Genomic DNA, 15863 nt, shown 5'->3' on the forward strand with positions numbered 1-15863 from the left:
AGAGCGCACAGCTGTGGCACACTGACCTGCAGCTCTGATGTCACGAATCGCTGAAATGGTGCGTCAGCAATTAATTGCAGCATAAGCTGACGCCTGGCCACTGTATATACGACTCACTGCGTCAGATTTATAGCCCGGTAAACTCATTTTGATAAATAAATGTCATTGCGGGTAATGCTGTGTCACTAACGCCTTAAGGCGTTACTCTGGACCAGTCTTCCACATTCCGTGCTCGGCCTGCACCACACGAAGTGACCCTAGCTCTCTGGGTCACATGAAAGTAGGTAAAAGTAATGTATTATATGTGTTCGTTTTAACACAATAAGACATTTACTAATCACACGTAAGGTTCTACGATCAGTCACAAGCCGCATACGGTGTTCTTAAGTGCTCACACATATACTAAAATAACTTACAGATCATATTTTTTAGGCTGTAGCAACTCCAAGGTAGAGTTATTCACATCGTTTACTTGTTTCACACATATACTAAAATCAGTGATGAATCGCAAGTAACAGTTTTACAATTTTCACTTGCGAAATAGAGACCATTATCATAACAATTATTTTAGTAACTACTAGGTAGGATATCCCCTTATCTTGAAGTATTAAACCTTTATCATTGTGTGCTTATAGTACTAGTTGGAATATTTAACAGTAGAAACCACACAGTGCTTTGACCAAATCATACACTTCAAGTTGTTTTAACATCAAAATACAACACACATTGCTGCTAACCACAGTTAGTTAATTCCTGAACACATCACTATTTCACAACCGTTGCTCTCCACTTTATGCATCCCGATTCAGTCTCCAGTGCATATAATCTAGCTCATAGGCTGAAAAATTCGGTAATGTTTTCACCATTCTTCTCGCTTTTCATTAATCCAATCTCCTCTCTATATACCAGTAGAATATTGTACTTGTCAATTCCAAGGAAACCTTAAGTATCAAACCATGTATGAACTCCTGATATCCTCGTACATATTTGATGTTTTAGTACGAAAAATCAAGCTTTTGGTGTTGTATAACGTACTTTTACGGGTTTTGGTGACAATTTGTTAAATATATGCCCATAATGAAAGTCTGTAATAAGGGTGCTCCAAATATCCTACATAGGCATTCCCACTGACAGAGGCTAATAAAACACTACATTTATCATGTTCAGATCAACAGTAACTTTAATGACTGTTAGTACTCCTCTGGAAATTAGTTTTAGCAATTAATGCAGTAGTTCAGAATCTACCTCTCAGGATGTCACTCTTTTACATCTTAAATATTGCACACTTATTAAGGTTTTCTTCACACACACAATTATTTATAAGTTTGAAATTTTTTTCTCTGTGTCGTTACTTACATTCTTACATTTCTGTGCATTACCCTTATAGTATGGCTTTATCCAGTGTGCCTGTCTAAATATAAAAGTCTATGGACATTAATACCAACATGTGATGCAAACATAGCTTTAGACTTCTGTGGTTAATACCAAAGTTTTTCTTATCATATATAGTCAAAAAAGTTTCCTTGACTTTTTACTGTCATATCATAGTAACAAGTTTTCAGCACATAACGGAAAGTCTGAATGAAAATCGTGAATACTCTCATGATATCCGAGTTGTTCTAATCTGTAATCTGTGTTAGAATGACATGGTGTGTTTCTCACATAAAAAGTTTCAACATTCTCTGGACAAAGCCATACAAATTAGACACTGGACGGTTCTGCGTCATGGTCCAGCGTTATAGGCTTTATGATTATTAAGAAAGATTCGTCAGTCTTGTCATACCATGAACCTATTGATTGCAATGACATGTCTGCATGAATAATAAACAGTATCACCTCTTTCAATAAACTAATATTCAGTACTGATATAAGATGCAATTCCGCTATAGTAGTTACCAGTACAGCAACCCCTGCCAAGCCAGGTGAAGTGATGTAGTCAGAAGGATCCAGTCCAAATGCGTTAATACATAGGCTGTGTTTAACGTATCCTTCCCTAATCCACCAGTGGGTGCGTTGGTGTATAAAGTACACCACATTTACATGACGTTTAATTTTGGTGAGGTGATGTTAGCTACTTTTTGAGACCGAGCAAACTACTTTTCATTATTGTTTTATCTACTGTGCTGATGTTTTGTATCTACTGTCTAACACCTGTAGCTTGTCGGTGAGAAGTTGAAAAGTTTTTGTGTCATATCTGACGTACAAAATACACCGGGCGCCTAGTCACGTAAGTAAAACTTCCAGTTAATGTAGCTGCTGTCTTGGGTCTGGTTTTGTGTGCAGGTGGTCTGTTAATTATAAAAGACTATTTCCTCGTTGAGGCCGCATACATACGTCACAAGTGACATAAATTATGGAGCTATTTGATACGAATTCTGATGTTGAAATAGAGTATTCTGATGAGGATTATGATAGCTGTGACGAAGAAGATGAAACCATTGAGCAAATGGCGAATATGTTTCATAATGTGAGTCGTAATACGATCGTAAAGTTGATTCTTGTGAGGATAATAGCGGACTTGCAAATGAGATGTAATCCGTGTAAGTGGAAGAAAATCTGCAATGCCACTAAAAGCAAAGCAAAACGCTTAACGGAAACCTTGTTTATTATGACAAAGATAGAAACTGTGAATTTTAACGAAAGAAACCATATAATTGAAATAATGAAACATATGTGAGGATAGTAACTGTTCTCGAAAGAACAGATAAAATTGATGACCGTGCAGCTTCTCCAGAATAAATGATAATTAATTGAAACCCTCAGCTGCCATCAGGTGTTGTTGATGTACCTTGATGGGGACAGCTGAAAATGTGTGCCCCGACCGGGACTCGAACCCGGAATCTCCTGTTTACATGGCAGACGTTCTGTCCATATGAGCCACCAAGGAGACAGATGAGTAACATGACTGCAGTGACTTATCCGTTGCACGCTTCCTGTGAGCCCCACATTCCCAACTGTCCACAATCTACATATGTAATGTTCCTAATGGATATTAGGGGACCTCATTCTCACTCTGAGGTACCCAGAGGCTGCTGCCATGGACCTCAATTGGCCACAATATTCCCGAGTTCTGAACTCATGTGACTCCTTTTTGTGGAGCTAAATTATAGACAAGGTGTGCAACAATAACCCCATAACAATTTCTGAGCTAAAACAGCTGCTCAGGAAGTCTTCGACAGCATAGATTTTCCGACACTTCAGCGGGTCATGCAGAATTTCACTATTCGTTGCGCCACATCATCGCCAATGATGGCAGACATATCGTACATGACGTAACCTAAATCAGAATATCTATAGTGACGTTTACATGTTGAACAAATTGTGTCCATGCCGTAGTTTTTAACTAATTTACGTTTCTTTTCATTTAGTTCAATAATTGATACCCTGTATATATGTCAAACTTGCAGTAATTAGTTGAATGCATGTCGACAGAAAAGTATTGAATTGTGATTATATCTGTGACACTCCAGCATCGACAACGTGCAACTTCGAGTAGCACCTTCCTGCTAAGTTGTGCAGTTTGGGGCAGGTGTCAGAATTAGCCAGTTAATGAACTGTCATATTTCGTTGACATGGTCCGAGTACACCTGTTTGAAAGCCTAGTCGCGAATTTCCGAACAGTTCTGAATTATTCTGAGTTGTTGAAACTTTTTACTACAAGCAATCGTGATTAGTAATCAAGCTGTGGCAAGACTTCTCAAAAATATGCCTTGAAGGAGTCACGATATCTGTTCAGCCGATTTGAATGCAAAATGTTTTATAGGTTTCAAGGACCAGAAACCTAATCTTGCGTTCAGATGTGCTCTCAATTCATTCAACGAACCGCTAATGCAATCTCAGATGTCGGTGTCACCTCTTCCCCTCTAAGTTACTTGGTTAGACTGGCTGGCTTTATAGCCATAACTCCAACTTAGTGGTGCTGCCGAGTGCGCGAATGCAGCATGATTAGCTGAACTTCTGATTATTGTGTGCCACAGCAACACAGGAAGCTGTGAGAGACCACTGCTGACAGCCTGCTGTGCCCATGGGAATCGCTCACTAACATTTGGGGGAAACGTACTGTGGGCGAACGACTCTGTGTTACGTTTTAACAATCTCACGGTAGCAGAATTGCGTTCTTTGCCTTCCAAATAGTACCGGGTTTTCGTTCAATATTACTGCAAATATTACATGAATTATTTTCGCATGCTTAATTATTACTGTGTCATAGGTATTAGCAACCCACCAAAGCAGTTCAGTCTCTCTCTTCCTCTCTCTGTGCGAGTGCGTGCATGCGTGCGCGCTCGCGCGCCTGGCTGTGTGTGTGTGTGTGTGTGTGTGTGTGTGTGTGTGTGTGTATTAACCATTTATATGGGGTGTTCATCGGTAGTGTTACCTTTATGTTGTTCAATTATAATTCCGTAATTAGAAAATTGTTTTAGAAATGTTGCAAGCAGATATCAGATCACTGATATCTGTTAAAATGGTATTAACTTCAAATGAAAACATTAAAGTATACCTGTAAGATTAACTCTTGTTTCTGAGTCATGTGCCACATCTAAACACTAAAACAACCGAGGTATATAACTTTTAAGGCAAATATTTGGAACCATGGACCTTTCCGTTGGTGGGGAGGCTTGCGTGCCTCAGTGATACAGATGGCCGTACCGTAGGTGCTACCACAACGGAGGGGTAACTGTTGAGAGGCCGGACAAACGTGTGGTTCCTGAAGAGGGGCAGCAACCTTTTCAGTAGTTGCAAGGGAAACAGTCTGGATGATTGACTAATCTGGCCTTGTAACACTAACCAAAACGGCCTTGCTGTGGTGGTACTGCGAACGGCTGAAAGCAAGGGGAAACTACGGCCGTAATTTTTCCCGAGGGCATGCAGCTTTACTGTATGGTTAAATGATTATGGCGTCCTCTTGGGTAAATTATTCCGGAGGTAAAATAGTCCCCCATTCGGATCTCCGGGCGGGAACTACTCAAGAGGACGTCGTTATCAGGAGAAAGAAAACTGGCGTTCTACGGATCGGAGCGTGGAATGTCAGACCCCTTAATCGAGCAGGTAGGTTAGAAAATTTAAAAAGGGAAATGGATAGGTTAAAGTTAGATATAGTGGGAATTAGTGAAGTTCGGTGGCAGGAGGAACAAGACTTCTGGTCAGGTGAGTACAGTGTTATAAACACAAAATCAAATTGGGGTAATGCAGGAGTAGGTTTAATAATGAATAGGAAAGTAGGAATGCGGGTAAGCTATTACAAACAGCATAGTGAACGCATTATTGTGGCCAAGATAGATACGAAGACCACGTCTACTACAGTAGTACAAGTTTATATGCCAACTAACTCTGCGGATGACGAAGAAATTGAGGAAACGTATGATGAAATAAAAGAAATTATTCAGATAGTGAAGGGTGACGAAAATTTTATAGTCATGGGTGACTGGTATTCGGTAGCAGGAAAAGGGAGAGAAGGGAAGGTAGTAGGTGAATACGGATTGGGGCTAAGAAATGAAAGAGGAAGCCGCCTGGTAGAATTTTGCACAGAGCACAACTTAATCATAGCTCACAATAGGTTCAAGAACCATAAAAGAAGGCTGTATACATGGAAGAAGCCTGGAGATACTGACAGGTTTCAGATAGATTATCTAATGGTAAGACAGAGATTTAGGAACCAGGTTTTAAATTGTAAGACATTTCCAGGGGCAGATGTGGACACTGACCACAATCTATTGGTTATGAACTGTAGATTAAAATTGAGGAAACTGCAAAAAGGTGGGAATTTAAGGAGATGGGACCTGTATAAACTGAAAGAACCAGAGGTTGTACAGAGTTTCAGGGAGAGCGTAAGGGAACAATTGACAGGAATGAGGGAAAGAAATATAGTAGAACAAGAATAGGTAGCTTTGAGGGATGAAGTAGTGAAGGCAGCAGAGGATCAAGTAGGTAAAAAGACGCGGGCTAATAGAAATCCTTGGGTAACAGAAGAAATATTGAATGTAATTGATGTGAGGAGAAAATATAAAAATGCAGTAAATGGAGCAGGCAAAAAGGAATACAAACTTCTCAAAAATGAGGCGCCAGGAAGCGCCAAATTGCTAAGCAGGGATGGCTAGAGGACAAATGTAAGGATATAGAGGCTTATCTCACTAGGGGTAAGATAGGTACTTCCTACAGGAAAATTAAAGAGACGTTTGGAGATAAGAGAACCCCTTGCATGAACATCAAGATCTCAGATGGAAACCCAGTTCTAAGCTAAGAAGGGAAAGCAGGAAGGTGGAAGGAGTATATTGAAGGTCTATACAAAGGCGACGTACTTGAGGACAATATTATGGAAATGGAAGAGGATGTAGATGAAGATGAAATGGGAGATTCGATACTGCGTGAAGAGTGTGACAGAGCACTGAAAGACCTGAGTCGAAACAAGGCCCCCGGAGTAGGCAACATTCTATTGGAACTACTGACGGCCGTGGGAGAGCCATTCCTGACAAAACTCTACCATCTGGTGAGCAAGATGTATGAAACAGGCGAAATACCCTCAGACTTCAAGAAGAATATAATACTTCCAATCCCAAGGAAAGCAGGTGTTGACAGATGTGAAAATTACCGAACTATCAGTTTAATAAGTCACAGCTGCAAAATATTAACGTGAATTCTTTACAGATGAATGGAAAAACTAGTAGAAGCCAACCTCGGGGAAGATCAGTTTGGATTCCGTAGAAATGTTGGAATACATGAGGCAATACTGACCCTACCACTCATCTTAGAAGCTAGATTAAGGAAGGGCAAACCTACGTTTCTAGCATTTGTAGACTTAGAGAAATCTTTTGACAGCGTTGACTGGAATACTCTCTTTCAAATTCTGAAGGTGGCAGGGGTAAAATACAGGGAGCGAACGGCTATTTACAATTTGTACAGAAACCAGATGGCAGTTATAAGAGTCGAGGGGCATGAAAGGGAAGCAGGGGTTGTGAAGGGAGCGAGACAGGGCTATAGCCTATCCCCGAAGTTTTTCAATCAGTATATTGAGCAAGAATTGAAGGAAACAAAAGAAAAATTTGGAATAGGTATTAAAATCGATGGAGAAGAAATAAAAAATTTTGAGGTTCTCCGATGACATTGTAATTCTGTCAGAGACAGCAAAGGACTTGGAAGAGCAGTTAAACGGAATGGATAGTGTCTTGAAAGGAGGATACAAGATGAACATCAACAAAAGCAAAACGAGGATAATGGAATGTAATCGAATTAAGTCGGGTGATGCTGAGGGAATTAGATTAGGAAATGAGACACTTAAAGTAGTAAAGGAGTTTTGCTATTTGGGGAGCAAAATAACTGATGATGGTCGAAGTAGAGAAGATATAAAATGTAGACTGGCAATGGCAAGGAAAGCGTTCCTGAAGAAGAGAAATTTGTTAACATCGGGTATAGATTTAAGAGTCAGGAAGTCATTTGCGAAAGTATTGGTATGGAGTGTAGCCATGTATGGAAGTGAAACATGGACAATAAATAGTTTGTACAAGAAGAGAATAGAAGCTTTCGAAATGTGGTGCTACAGAAGAATGCTGAAGATAAGGTGGGTAGATCACGTAACTAATGAGGAGGTATTGAATAGGATTGGGGAGAAGAGAAGTTTGTGGCACAACTTGACTAGAAGAAGGGATCGGTTGGTAGGACATGTTTTGAGGCATCAAGGGATCACAAATTTAGCGTTGGAGGGCAGCGTGGAGGGTAAAAGTCGTAGAGGGGGACCAAGAGATGAATATACTAAGCAGATTCAGAAGGATGTAGGTTGCGGCAGGCACTGGGAGATGAAGAGGCTAGTACAGGATACAGTAGCATGGAGAGCTGCAACAAACCAGTCTCAGGACTGAAGACCGCAACAACAACAACATTTTGTGGAAGAACAAAATTCATTGTTTTTGCGAAGGTGTAAAATACGGCTCGAGATGAAGAGATTGTCACAGCAGAGGAAATTGTGGACAACCATATTTGTCTTAACGACGGTGTTATTATTACTCTATATGAGAAATACGACAAAAAACTGTATTTTACTCTACCAATATAACTTACTTTTCGTTAGTTTGTTGTTACCTGTGTGTTTCCTAGACCAGGTATTGTAAAACGTAAATCATTTTTCACTTTCAGATACCTGAGAACATTTGTGGAAGACCGGTCATCGGAATAGAAATGCTAGTGTGCTGACGGGTTCCCGCATGTATCATTAAAACAAAATCCTTTACCACAATGTGAGTGAGTTGGGCCTGAACATACCATCATTTAATATTAGAAGTCGACCCCACCATCCCTCTCCACCATCGTCAATGTAGAACTACCATCCCAAAAGTTTTGATGTTCCATTGACGATCTGTGTGAATACCATCGTTATAAATGTATTTTGTATATTTTTGATGTTGTATACCATCCTGTCACTTTCCTATCCATTCTGACGATGTAAGTGTTTGTGTGAATTCCATCAGCTGAGATAATTTGAAGAAATTCCTTAGTTGCAGTTTATTCTGTTTGTTGTCGTTCCATTTTAGTGGTCTGTGCGAATGCCTAACCTGAAATACGTTAAGGAGCTTCCTTTGACATTCCTCTCTATTACATTCTCCACCGCTTTTACGTCTGTGTGAATCTTGCAGTTTAAAGGGCTTTGCGGATTGTTTTGACTTTCCGCTGCCCACAGTTTCAATCACTTTTGTTAGTCTGTGTGAATCCCGCAGTTTAAAACAAATCGTCTAAATGTGGTTTGGTGCAGCTCTCCATGTTACTCTATTCTTTGCAAGCGTCTTCGTCTCCGAATAACTACTGCATTATGAATCTACTTACCGTATTCATCTCTTGGTCTCCCTCTACGAATTTTAGGCCTCCCCCCCCCCCACTTCACTCTGGTACTAAGCTGATGATCCCTTGATGTCTCAGAATGTGTCCAATCAAACGATCCCATCATCTGGTGAGGATGTGGCACAATTTTCTTTTCTCCTTAATTGTGTACAGTACCTGCTCATTACATACTTGATCTACCCATGTAATCTTCAATATTCCTCTTTACCATCATCACATTTCAGGTGCTTCTATTCCCTTCTTATCTAGACTATTTATCGTCCATGTTTCACTTGTATATGTAGCTACACTCTATACAAATACTTTCGGAAAAAAATCGTAACACTGAAATCTATATTCGATATTCACATTTTTCGCTTCCTCAGAAACGCTTTTCTTTCCATTTCCTGCTTACTTTATATATTCTCTCTACTTCGGCCATCATCCATTATTTCAGTGCCCAAATTGAAAAACTTATCTGCTACTTTCAGTGTCTTGTTTCTTAATCTGATTCCCTCAGATTATTGGACTACCTTCCAATATCCTTGATTTCCTTTTGTTGATGTTTATCTTATATACAGCTTTCAAGAAACTGTCTCTTCCATTCAACTACTCATCCAAGTCCTTTGCTGACCCTGAAAGAATTACAATCTCATGGGCATACCCCAAAGTTTTTATTTCTTCTCCCTCAATTTTTATTCCTTCTCCTAATTTTTCTTTGGTTTCCTTTACTGTTGATCCATGTACAGATTGAATAAGTTCAGGGATAGGCTACAGCCTTATATCACTTACTTCTCAAACATTGCTTCCTTTTCATGCCCCAGACTCTTACGCTGAAGAGAAAAGAAACTGGTACAGAATGAGATTTTCACTCTGCCTAATATTGTACAGGATCCCGCGAGTACGCAGAAGTATCGCAACACGACGCAGGGCTGTCCATAAATCGAGATCTCTTCAGATCAGCACTTTGCAAAGCGACCAAGATACGTTCAATAACGTTCATGTCCGATGAGTTTGGTGGCCAGCGGAAGTGTTTAAACACAGACGAGTGTTTTTGGAGCCACTCTGTAGAAATTCTGGACGTGTGGAGTGTCGCCTTGTCCTGCTGGAATTGTCCAACACTGTCGGAATTGCGCAATGGACATGAATGGATGCAGGAGATCAGACTGAATGCCTAGGTACGTTTCACCTGTCAGAGTGGTATTTAGACGTATCAGGGGCTCCACAGCACTCCAACAGCACACACCCCACACCAATACAGAGCAGCCACCCGCTTTAACAATTCCCTGCTGACATGCAGGGTCCATGGATTCATAAGGTTGTCTCCATGCCCATGCAGATCCATCCGCCCAATAAAATTGGAAACGACAATCGTTCGACCAGACAATATGTTTCCAGTTATCAACAGCATAATGTCGGTGTCGGCGGGCCCAGGCGAGGCGTAAAACATTGTGTATTCCAGTCATCGAGGGTATACGATTGGGTCTTCGGCTCCGAAAGCCCATATCGATGATGTTTCGCGCGATGACGCTTGCTGATGGCCCAGCATTGTAATCTGCAGCAGTCTGCGGAAGGGTGGCTGTTCTGTGACGCTGAACGATTCTCTTCGGTCGTCGGTGGCCCCGTTCTTGTAGGATCTTTTTCCGACCGCATACATATCGGAGATTTGATGTTTTACCGGATTCCTTATATTCACTGTATACTCATAAAATGGTCGTACGGGAAAATCCCCACTCCATCGCTACCTCGGAGATGCTGCATCCCATCGCTCTTGCACCGACTGTAACACCTCTTTAAGACACACTTACATATCGATAACCTGCCATTGTACCAGCAGTAACCGACCTAACAACTGAGCCAGACACCTGTCTTATATAGGCGTTGCTGACCGCAGTGCCGTAGTCTGTTTAGATACCAGTGTACTTGAATAAACATGCCTATACAAGTTTCTTTGGCACTTCACTGTATAACTGCCGTCTGGATTCTGCACAAGTTGTAAACAGCCTTTCGCTCCCTGTAGTTTACCACTTTTACCTTCAGAAATTAAAAGAGATAGCTGTCAAATTTTTCTCTAAGTCTACAAATGCTGTAAACGTGGATTTGCCTGTCTGTGACGTAGCTTCTAAGATAAGTCGTAGGGTCAGTATTGCCTCGCTTGTTTCAACATTTCTCCGGTATCGAAACATCTTTCCCCAGGTCAGCTTCTACCAGATTATCCATTCTTCTGTAAAGGATTCGTATTAGTGTTTTGCAACAATGACTTATTAATCTGATATTTCGGTAATATCGAAATCTGTCAGCACATGCTTTCTTTGAAACTGGAACTGTTACATTCTTCTTGAAGTCTGAGGTTACTTCGCTAGAGTCATACATCTTGCACACCAGATGGAAGGGTTTTGTCATGGCTGGCTCTCGCACCGTTATCAGTAGCGCTCACGAAGTGTCGTCTACTTCTGTGGCCTTGTTTAGATTTAGGTCTTTCAGTACTGTGTGAAATTGTGCTCTCAGTAACATTTCTCCCATTTCATCTTCACCTACTTCCTCTTCCATTTAAATAAAACTGCTTGCAAGTTCATCTCCCATGTATAGACCCTTTATATACCCGTTCCAGAACCCAGATATCCCTTCTTTGCCTAGGACTGGCTTTCCATCTGAGCTCTTAATATTCACATCACTGCTTCTTTTTTCTCCAAAGGTCTCTTTAATTTTCCTGTAGATATTATCTGTCTCTTCCCTACTGATATGTGCTTCTAAGTCCAATTTGGATTTCCTGTCAGTCTCATTTTTAGAAGTTTGAATTGCTTTTGGCCTCATTCATTTCCTACATTTTTAAATTTTCTTCTTTCATCCATTGATTTCAGCATCTTCTGGGTCATTCAAGGTTTTCTATTAGTTCTTGTCGTTTTATTTATTTGTTCCTCAACTGTCTTCATTATTTCGTCTTTTAAAGTTACCCATTCGTCTTCCACTGTTCTCGTTTCCCCTATTGTAATGCTCTCTCTGAAACATTCAGCAACCTCTGTTTCTTTTAACTTATCCATGTCCCATCTCCTTAATATCTTTTTGCTATTTTTTTTAAATTCAAACTACAGTTCATTACCAATAAATTGTGATCAGAATTCATATCCACTGTGAAGGAACTACCTCAGATACAATGAGTGGGGCAATTGTGAGTTTACAGGGTTGCTGCCATTACGCACCTGTAGAATGTTCCAATTTTATAAAGTGACCACCATTACATGCCTGTGGCAATCATGGTCACTTTACAGGGTGATCACATTTGATGACATAGTTCTAAAAAATTACAAATGTCATATCATAGTAAACTGAAGATTTCAAAGGATGTAATTTGCATTTAAATGGATACAAAAAAATATTATGTACGAGGGCTGTTCGGAAATTAAGTTCCGATCGGTAGCAAAATGGAAACCACTGTGAAAAACAAAATGTTTTATTTGCAACGTTTAGCTACACTTTACAGCTACTTCTCTGCATAGTTGCCGCTCCCACTTAGTTGTTTTCGTAACGTTGCACCAACTTTTCCAGCTCGTTGCCTGTGCCAATATGTAGTCTTCACAGCCAGCGGTTCATGTGAGCGGAGATGAAACACTGGGCAGCTATTTACAGGCTGTGTTGTGTGCGATAAAACACTTCCTATTGAAAACACTACAGGGGCATTTTCGTCGCCCCTCCAGAGTAAGGCCGTGTGGTGGCATGAAGAAGGAACTGCATGACAGTTGTGTTATGTGGGATGCATGACATCAGGCGAAATCGCTCACCAGGCCTTCAAACTCGGCGGCATCTTTATTTGTCCGCTGTACACTCAGAACTGAAAAGAGCCACGTGACGTTCGGCGGGCATACTAGAGACACTGACCAACACATCTCTGCAAAGCTTCGTTGGATATTCAAAGTGTTTTCGAGCTCGCGAACGGTCGGAACTTACTTTCCGAATAGCCCTCGTATATTTCAGTATCTTCTCACATAGTGTATGTAGATTCGTTATTCTATTGTCCACCCATATGAGTTTCTCATTTTAACAAGCCATCTACTGTGGGTATCCTAAAAGACCGTCCTATTTTAGTTTTTATGTTCAAAACTGTTCAAGGAAATATAAGATGAGACATACTTACAATAACATGTCTGACTCATTATTTTCTGTCATGTGAAACCCGATTGAAAGTCTCCATTTTCTGTGTGGTCAATGTGATTCACTCCATATGTTACATGTGAGAAAAACTTGGTGGCTGGAGGGGATTATATATTAAGGTATAGTGAGCTTATGGTTGCTGGTAGCTCTTTGCATTTCATTTGTATCAGTATTACACTGAAAACATATGAAAATGACGAGGTGTATGCACTGTGTTTCTTGCTGATGACAACAGTACAACATACTTTACTCCTCCTCTTCAGGCTTTGATTTCCTGGCACAGTTAGGTGTACATTAACATCGATTCACAGCAACGTGGATGGGATTACCAATCAAGAGTTAATCCACCATACATGTTTCGAGTAAAGGCTGACTGTGTGCAAATGACGAGTGGGCACAACAGTGCTATGTTCATCTGCTCCTGCAATGCTGGCATGAATCGTCATTATTTTATCAAATGAGATTAGCTGAATTTGGGGTACGTACTCCGCGAACGTGTTAACCCTAACACGACATTCAACGTGTTCCTCAAAACTTATAAACGAGATTTGACTGAAAATGCATGCAATTTTTTAGATATAAGCATTGATGTTGAGGAAAGACTGACTTTGCAATCTGTAAATGCTATTAAAACAACCATTAAACAGAGCGAAATGGCGCAGTGGTTAGCACAATGAACTCGCGTTTGGGGGAACGATGGTTCAAACCTGTGCCCGTCCACGCAGATGTATGTTTTCCGTGGTTTCTTTAAATCACTCCAAGCGTGTGCTGGAATGGTTCCTTTGATATGGCACGGCCGATTTCCTTCCCCATCCTTGATACAATGCGAGCTTGTGTTCTGTCTCTAATGATCTCGATGTGGACGGGACGTTAAACTCAACCTTTCTTCCTTCAACCAGTAACAAGAGTTGAACCTATTTAACTTCTGTGCTTCATCTGATTTGAACTGAAAATTTTTTGTACAAAAAGTAAAGAACCATATACCAAGACACTAAGCTCATAAATATAATTTTACACGTAGTGCATCCGCAGCTGCCGAAAGCCAACAGTGTTTTCATTCCATAATATGATGTACGAGGGGATGCTGAAATAAAAACCTCCAACCTTTTATGTGAAAAATCTTAAATTTCCTTTTTTTAAAGAAAACAAATTTTACTGTCATTCTACATCTTTATTCTTCACATCCACATATTTAATTCACAATGTAGTCACTCTGGTGACGAACACATTCTTCCCAGCAAGAGACCAGTTTGTTGATACTACCATTGCAGAATGTTTGACTTCGTTGAGGGAGCCACAACATGCTTGCAGATCTTAGGCACTTTCAAAGTGAAGTCTTCCAAGTCTTTAATGACTGAAAACAGCTGAGTTTCGGATGGAGCTTGTAAGTAGGCTGTTTAGGATTTTATATTGGTAACGCCACGTAGCGCTCTGTATAAAAATCACTGACTGTGCTGTGTGCAGTCTGTGGCTGTTTTGCATTGTTGGAATTTTCCATTGTGGTTTTGGGCAGTTGGCTCTTAACAGTGCGTAGCCTTGCGCAGATGGAGGTGAGTCGCCAGCAGTGGTGGATGTGGCGAGAGAGATGGCGGAGTTTTGAGAGCGGATGATCTGGACGTGTGTCCATTAGAGAGAGTAAATTTGTAAGACTGGATTTCGTGAACTGATATATATATATATATATATATATATATATATATATATATATATATATATATATATATATATATATAAATCTTTCTTTGCTAACTATGCCTATCAGTAGTTAGTGCCTTCAGTAGTTAGAATCTCTTATTTAGCTGGCAGTATTGGCGCTCGCTGTAATGCAGTAGTTCGAGTAACGAAGATTTTTGTGAGGTAAGTGATTTGTGAAAGGTATAGGTTAATGTTAGTCACGGCCATTCTTTTGTAGGGATTGTTGAAAGTCAGACTGCGTTGCGCTCAATACATTGTGTGTCAGTTTAGTGATGATCAGAATAAATAAAGAGAGTAATGTCCGAGTACGTTCAGTTTTGCTCGGCTGTTTGAAAATCAAATAATGTAAAATGTTTATCAGCACAGTAATCCATTAATTTTTATAAGGGGACGTTTCATATGTCAACCCTTAGCCGAGGATACCTCACTGGAATCTTCTGATTTTTTCTTGTAGGTTCTGTAATTAGTGTAGCTATTGTTTATTGCTAGCGCGTAATTATATAGAAAATTTCCTTTGTAGTTGTAGTATTTCGTTGTTGTACGGTAAAACACTTGAGGCACGCATGTAGATTTTTCACCAAGTATTTCGCAGCTGTGCTTGCAATTAACTAGGTATTATTTTCAGTGCTATGTTAATGTGTCGATCGGCTACATCTCGCCTCAGGAATCCGAAATGACAGGACACAATCTCGCAAATACTGTAGATTCAGGTTTTTGGTCCTCACCGTTTTCTCAAATAAGTCAAGACACAATTTCTGCTTGTCAAAATGTGAATGTTGCCGGTGCAAATTCACTGCCGAAAAGCACTGCGGAAAAAGTTTCAGACACCAGTAGATTGTTATTACAATAAATACAACAAATGGGAAAAAACCTTCAAAAGTTAGACACAATGGAACAAAACCTCCAAACGTTAGACACGATGGAACAAAATCACAGACAAACACAGAAACAGCTTCAAAAGTTATACACCACACTTGAACAAACACGTGAAGATTTAACGACTGAATTACATAACATCGAATCGAAATGTCCAAATGTCTGTAATTCCGTAAAAACACAAATTTGTGAGCATTTTCAATCTGTTTTTTCGCGGCATGAAATTGCATTACAGAATCACGAAGCAGCCATCAAAGAACTGCAAACTATTGTTCATGAGAATCATGAGACCTTGCGGGCTATTATTGACTCAGTTGCATCTACCGATTCGGTTGCACTAC

This window comes from Schistocerca piceifrons, chromosome 3 (genome assembly GCF_021461385.2).
Source record: "Schistocerca piceifrons isolate TAMUIC-IGC-003096 chromosome 3, iqSchPice1.1, whole genome shotgun sequence".
In the NCBI taxonomy this organism is placed as follows: Eukaryota; Metazoa; Arthropoda; class Insecta; order Orthoptera; family Acrididae; genus Schistocerca; species Schistocerca piceifrons.